Source organism: Hippopotamus amphibius, chromosome 15 (assembly GCF_030028045.1).
Source record: "Hippopotamus amphibius kiboko isolate mHipAmp2 chromosome 15, mHipAmp2.hap2, whole genome shotgun sequence".
Taxonomy (NCBI): Eukaryota; Metazoa; Chordata; class Mammalia; order Artiodactyla; family Hippopotamidae; genus Hippopotamus; species Hippopotamus amphibius.
The window spans coordinates 51,093,682-51,101,519 of NC_080200.1; positions in this window are offsets into that span (position 1 = coordinate 51,093,682).

Consider the following 7,838-nt stretch of genomic DNA (forward strand, 5'->3'; position numbering starts at 1 on the left):
GATCCTGGTTCTCTGCATTTGTCTAGTGCTTATCCAATGTATTATCCGCTGTAAGTAATCACAATAAAAATGGAGTGTGCTTATTTTTTAGTGTATCTATGTCATCCAGCTTATATGGTAAATAGTCGAGATATATGCTAAAGCACATGATTAAATTAATTTACTATCATCTTAGTTAATAAAATAATTAATGTCCCCATACATTAATTAATTAATCTACTAATCAATACTTGGCAATAATTCTCTCTTTGTTTTTTTTTTTTTTTTTTTTTTGGTAACTCTTAGAGTATAGGATAAGTCTTTAAACTTTAAAGGGTTTGGATACTCTTATTATAAAAACACTCTTTTAGGGCTGGAGAAATTAAATCACTTGCCCAAGGCCACATAGCTAGTTAAAAGCAAACTATCGCATTCCAGGGAGATTTCGCCACTCAATAATGTTGGTATTTCTGCTTATCAAAAGTGCATTTCCTTTGTCTTACTGCATAACAAATTACTACAAACTTAATATCTGAAAGCAACATATATTTATTATCTTCCAGTTTCCATGATCCTCTGCTCAGGATCTCACAGGACTGTATTCAAGATGCCGGCTGTGCTTGGGTTTCATCTTAGGTTCGAGATGCTCTCTCAAGCTCACATAGTTAGCAGAATTCAGTCCCTTGCAGCTATAGAGCTCCTGGTGACTTGTCCTTCAAGGACAGCAGGAGATCATCTCCGTGGCTTCTAGTCTCTCCCTTTTAATGGGCTCAACTGATTAGGTCATGGCTACTCAAGCTGATATCCCTTTTGATTAACTTATACTTAACTGATTAGGGACCTTAATTTTATCCTCAAAATTCCTTTGCCATATAAAATAACAGAATCATGGAAGTGATTTCCCATCATGTTCTCAGGACCTATCTACACTCAAGGGCATGGGACCTTGGGGTCATTTTAGAATCTTGCATACCATAAAGGGATGTGCTTTCCTTTTGCTTGTTTTGCATAAACATTTTGTTAATATGATCAATTTTATTTAAATGAAAAAAAATAGAACCTTGATGATAAAGTAGACAGACTTTTGAGTTATCTATTCCCAATGGCTTTTCCCTCCCCTTACATTGAGACAACCACTATCATAAATTTGATAAGTATACATGAAAATTTTATTTATGAAAAAATAATATGTAATAATATTATATGAACTTAATTTTAAAAGTATGCAGAAATTATCATTCTATTATTTTTCAGATAGCCTTTTAAAAATATTTTGGGACAGCCTCTGTTTTATCTAAAGTTTAAAAATTATGTATGAAACTATTTCAATTTCATTATTTGCTATATACAGATTTTCCATATTATTAGTTGTTTTTAGCTGCTTAATCTCTAATATCTGAGAAAAATGATGAAATTTCTCTGACATATCTGAAAATTTGTATCCTACTGATATCTTGCTGAATTTTCTTACTTAATATTGGGGCTTTGGCATTTGGTATGAGGTAATCATACATTCATGATTTCTACATAGAAAAATAGTATTTCTTTAATAAATATGAAATATGTATTTTATAAATATGCAGTTGATCCACATTATTCATGAGGTCAGTAATTACAAGTTTCTCTACTTTTGAAAATTTATTTGTAAACCCAAAGACAGTACTCATGGTACTTTTGTAGTTATTCACAGACATGCGTGAGAACAGTGAAAATTTGAGTTACCTGACTTCCACATTCCCAGCTGAGGCTGAACAAGATGACGCTCTCTGCCTTCCTGTTTCAACCTCATACAGAGATAACCAGGGGATAGAGATGGTGGGAGACAGGCAGTGAAATACAAGAAGCTCCATCTCTGGGGCCAGTTGGACTGGAAGTGACTTAACACTTGTGAACCTCATTTTCTCTTTCATAAAATAAAGAAAATAGAATTTACCAAGATGAGTTGCAGTCTAAGTGAGATTTGTATATATATGTGTGTGTGTGTGTGTGTATATATATATATATATATATACACACACGCACACAATATTCACCTACCCTAGAACAAATGACTCAGTATAACTTAATTCAGTGTTCCTGGCAACTTTATATAACTACTGAGAATAACAAAAGTCAACTATAAATATATTTTGTCTGTCATTTTTATAATACTATCATATTTTTCTCTAATATTAATTTTGCTTCACTGATCTGTTTTGCTTAATGTTTTCATATTATCACTAAATGAGAGAAGATCAAGGTAAGGGATGGCTTTATTTCAGTAATTCTCATCTTCTCATAGTATATAAAAAAGATTCTGAAAGGAGCTGATAGGAGACATAATTCTTTATTCAGGCAAATAAAGAAAATAGACACACACACACACACACACACACACACAAAATATTCACCTACCCTAGGACAAATGACTCAGTATAACTTAATTCAGTGTTCCTGGCAACTTTATATAACTACTGAGAATAACAAAAATCAACTATAAATATATTTTATCTATCATTTTTATAATACTACCATATTTTTCTCTAATATTAATTTTGCTTCACTGATCTGTTTTGCTTAATGTTTTCATATTATCACTAAATGAGAAAAGATCAAGGTAAGGGATGGCTGCATTTTAGCAATTCGCATCTTCTCACAGTATATAAAAAAAGCTCTGAAAGAAGCTGATAGGAGACATACTTCTTTATTCAGGCAAATATAAGTTTTATGTATTTACTTGAACAAACCATTGTATTCTTTTGGAAGGTCTATGCACAACATGCAATTAACAAGAACAGTAATTTTTGCAGGTAGCTTTTTGCAAACAAGGGAAAATTAAATGTTTTCAACCAACTGCCACATAGGTACAGGAGAAAAGCTACTAGACAAATCCTATGGGCCAGTTTTAAGGAATTTTTTAGACAAGAATGAAAATAGTATAATTTATTTTATCCTCAAAGCACTCTGAAAGTACTTCTAAGCATTTCATATGTGCAAAAGATTGGGCATTAAGTCATACTTCAGATCTTTTCTCAAAGTTTGTTACACCTTTCTTGAATAACTGTTCTGTTTTTTGTACATAAATGTGTTTCTTGTAAACATATAGATGCATTTGTCTATCAGACACATCTACCATTTCAAGATCAAAATATGTACATTCATATTTGTTGTGATTGCAGATATTTTTTAATATTTTCTCCATGCTTTTTTTGACATTGATTAATATTTGTTTATTTTATTTTAATTTTTGTGTTTTTCCTACCTTGGTGAAAGTTTTCTGGCCTTTTTGTGCTTTTATCAAGTTCAAAATTGTATTACACTTTTGCTTTAAAAAAATGCTCTTATATATTTTATTGGTTATTATTTAATAACAGCTTGCATTTTTTCCCATGGGGAATGGGGTGGAAGTGTGCAAGATGCATTTAAAAATATGTTTTGTATTTTTCTACAAATAACTTAATAATATTTTATGCTTCATGAAAAATAGTAAACATATAAAATATGAAAACTTTTAATGACAATGACACCGAGAGCATGAATAGAAAGATTAGATTTACCTTTTTCCTGGATGACTGTTATAAATTGAAGCAGCCCTAAATTTTACAGATGACAGAGATGAAGAGTATGATTTGGTTTCTTATCACTTCAGTGCATTTAAATATTGATGTCTTTCCAATGAGTTGTACAGATGTTAACAATTGCTTTTAGAGTCGGAAAGTGTTGGAACTTAGCATGGGTTGTTTTTTCATCTTGCAGTGCTATTTTCGATTTTAGTAGCTTATTCAGTTATTCGTGTCATCTCTAATAGTTTTTTTTTTTTCCTGATCTTGATGGTAACAGAATTTTGCTTACATCTCTCCAATAAATCACTGAAGTTATTGAATCTTGGATTATGTGGAATGATTTACAGGAAAGTGACACAATGTGGAAATCTCATCATTTATTTTATTAAGTAAAAGTGAATATAGTTCAATATAATTCTTATCAAAAGGGTGAAGCCAATTATTTGGGAAAAAATAGGTTGTTAGTAGTACAAGATTGGAAAATAAGAAAAGTAGTTTCAACTTTCTACAGTTGTTCTAAGCCCTATTCTCTGAATAACTCTCCAGTAACTTCTAACTTGGGGATTTAATTGGGTTAAAATATTGAAAATCAAATGCTCTACAGTTATCTTTATGAAAAATCTCCTTATAGGTATGTAAATTCTGTAATATAAAGTTTGGAGGGCAATTTAAAATTTTTTAATTTCAAATTGAACATTTTACTCTTCTTGTCATGCTTCTGTATAAAAACTAAAATCTCTCATTCTTACCCATCCATTATTTAAATCTGTAATCACTTTTATTGATTGTAATCACTATTTATTTCATTGGTCACTACCGTGCCACAATTTAAATAATTTGTTGCTGCAGATAACTTTAAATTTAACAATTGTAATAGGAATTATTTATTTTCTTGCCTCTTGAAAACTTTAATTTGCATATTGTATTCCGTATAGTAATGGAAATGCCTACAATGAATTCTCTTGACTGATCTCTTAGTGAAAATTTAAACTTGTGTCCTTAATATTCTTGTCCTAATAAAATATTCTGTTTCGAAGAGATATATTGATGAAAAATGTCATTATGTCTTTATAATCTAGAATAGTGCCCTATTACCTCACCCATCTTCTGTTAGCAGGAATAAAATGATCTCGGCCAAGGCTTCTCACTTGCCGGCCTTAAATGTAAATACCTACATTTCATAAAAGTTCCTTTTAATCAAGATACATTTTACACTTTGAGCAGAGTTCAAATTGAATATTAATTATTGATGTGTCAAAAATATTTGAAAATTAATGTGAATACATGATTATCATGCCACTCTTAGCAAAGCTTCTGTTAAGTGCCTAATTTTGTGCCGCGCTTCATCCAGTGCTTAACATGGAGAATATTCACGAACAACTTAATGATGTTTCCAAAACCTATCATATTATTCTGTTTTCTTGTTCTTTTCCCAATATGCACATGCAGTTTCTTATGTGATTATTACTACAACTAAATAAGTAACAGATGATTCTTTAGTCTTTGAGGAAGATAGTAGACCTTGCCATATCATTTGGCATTAGTTTTGTTAAACAACAGTTAGTATCAAGCTGCAAAGAACAAAGAGCTTCATTTGGGGCCTTAGGAATTGCAAGTTGGGAGACACAGATTCCGATAAAACTGAAAGAGTGTTCAGGTAAGAGAAAGGGTCAGGGCCTTATAAAAGAAAAAGCCACAAGGTTGTTAAAGTTTCTTGAAAGAATTATGATTGACTCTGATGCCAAAAGGGAAATATTTGTCCTTAAGGGGGCTAGACTGTCATTATGAGTTATGTAGGGCAAGGGTCTGGTAAGCATCTTGAGTTTCTGGAATATTGTGCAGATGTCCTGGATGCCTATGTTAAGATGAAAAGTGGTCAAAAGTTCAGATTTCGTGTGGGCTGAGATGTGCATGACTCCCACCTCCTCAGTGGCCTCCAAGGTCCATTTTAGAGAGCACTCTTAGCAACACCGACTCCATTTTTACTTTCCTTTCCCAGTTTAACAAGTGTGAACACTACAGAACCATTATAAACTGTTCTAACATGATTAACTTGATAAATCAGGATGTTTTAGAAGATGTTCTTCAAAATATATGTTATCAAAAGTGCTAATAGTGTTTCAAAGTGGTAGGGGATTGAATTTAAATTATGAAAGTAAAAGTCTTTTTAATATAAGGTATATGCCGTCTTGATTCCTTTTGTGTTTTTCTCTCAGTTCAGTGTAAGTCTCTAACTGAATGAACAGACTGCACAATGCACCAATACAGTGATTAGATTTTGATGAAGATGATGGTATATTACGGCAAAGATAAAAGAAAAATTAGAGCCTCTCACTTTAAACAAGAAATATCTATCCAAACTGCAAAGCATTACTCCACCCTCTCCTTCCACAACATTGTTCTTCCATTCAAGACAACTGGAGAAGAGATCAGTGTGCTTGAAATTAGATTGTCACAGGTGGTAGAATTAATCTTAATCTCAGCTATGCTTAAGAATCAAATTTTGATTTCAATAATTTCTATATGAGACTTTTTTTACTTTTAAAAATTATCGTAAAAAGCGTAACATAAACTTTATCATCTTACCCATCTTTTTAAGTATATAGTTTTGCTAATCTTAACTGCTATATTCACATAGTTATACAACAGAGCCCTAGAACTTTTTCAGATTGCAAAATCAAAACTCTATACTCATCGAACAACAGCTTCCCTTCTCCCTCCCCCAGCCCCTGAAAACCTCAATTCCACTTTTCATTTTTGTGAGTTTGACTACTTTAGATATATTGCAGCATTATGAACAAAATCCAAGATATGGAAACAACCCAAATGTCCGTAGAAGATGAATGGCATTGGGAAGAAAGGAATTTTTTTCTACCCTTCTAGGTTCTTCTGGCTGGTCTACAAATTAAGTTGACATGAGACAGATAAGCAGAAGAAAATCACACAAAATTTTAGTAACATGTATACGTGGAAGAGACCCAGGAAAACTGAGTAACTCACCAAAATGGCTGAAGGCCTCACCTTAAACAACATCTTCAGCTAAAGACAAAAGAAATGAGTAGTGGTTTGGGACTTCATAGGGGAAGAAGGCAATTCACATGAAGATGGAAAAATAAATGCTTGGTAAACAAGTTTTTGCTGGGCCACACAGAGAGAATGGGACACAGTGGAATTTTAACAGACTTCTCCAGGTTCCTCCCTATCTATCCTACCTAGTTCATATTATACTATAGATATCTATGGGATAGCTCCATTCCTGGAACAGGGCCTTCATCTAAATTCTTTCAGACAGTTAGGTGCAAGGTCAAAGGTTCTTCCTGAGTCTTTTGGGCCTTGAACCTTTTCAGCGCTACATGACAGAAAGATGCATTTTGGGGTGACAAATTTTGCTTCCCTACAATGGATAAAAGAAGTGTGGTCTATACATACAACGCAATATTTTTCTGTCTTGAAAAAAACAAGGAAATTCTGTCACGTGTTTGTGGTGTAAGCCCTGACAATTGGTTTTTCTTTTTTGTAATGCAAGTTCCTGACGTATGCTTTGATTGCGGACGCATCCACTTCAAAGATGGCTCTCTCAGTAAACACCTTGCTAGACACAGGACTAGAGGATGATTCAGGCTACCCTGCCCTCCCCACCCCACCCAAAGCTTCCTTTGTTTAAAGACCATTGGATGATTTAGATTACTGACTGGCCACTTTTTCTTTTCTTTTCTTCTTTTCTTCCTGTGCTGTCATTCCCACTCTTATGTTTTACATTCGCCCATACAGAGTGAACCCCTGGAAATTTAGGCCTCTACCCTTCACCCCTATAAAAGCAAAATCAGGCTTGCACATTCCCTCGTGCTGTGTGGCCCCAGGCATGCTGTGTAGCCTCCAGGAACTGTGAGTAATAAACCTTTTTATTTTTTCGGTTTCCTGATGGTTATTGCTGAGGGTGTCTCCCAGCTGTAGTAAGAACCACAAAGGCTGGTCCAGCCACATTGGTCCTTGAGGACATGATGCTAAGTGAAATAAATCAGTCACAAAAAGATAAATACTATGTGACTCCACTTAGATAAGACATTAAATTTTAATTATTTATTACTAAGGTTGTCAATGAACTACAAACTTTAAGAGGATTTTGGCGTGTGAAAAGAAAATCAAAACGTGGTCAGTATTGCTAAGAGTGCTCTCCAAAATGGAACCGGAGGCCACTGAGGAAGTGGGACTTACACATCTCTCAGTCGGGATGGAATCTGAACTTTTGACGCCCCCTCCAAGAACATTTGGTTTTGTGGGTATCTGTGTCTCCTGAATTGCAGTTCCTCTGATTCC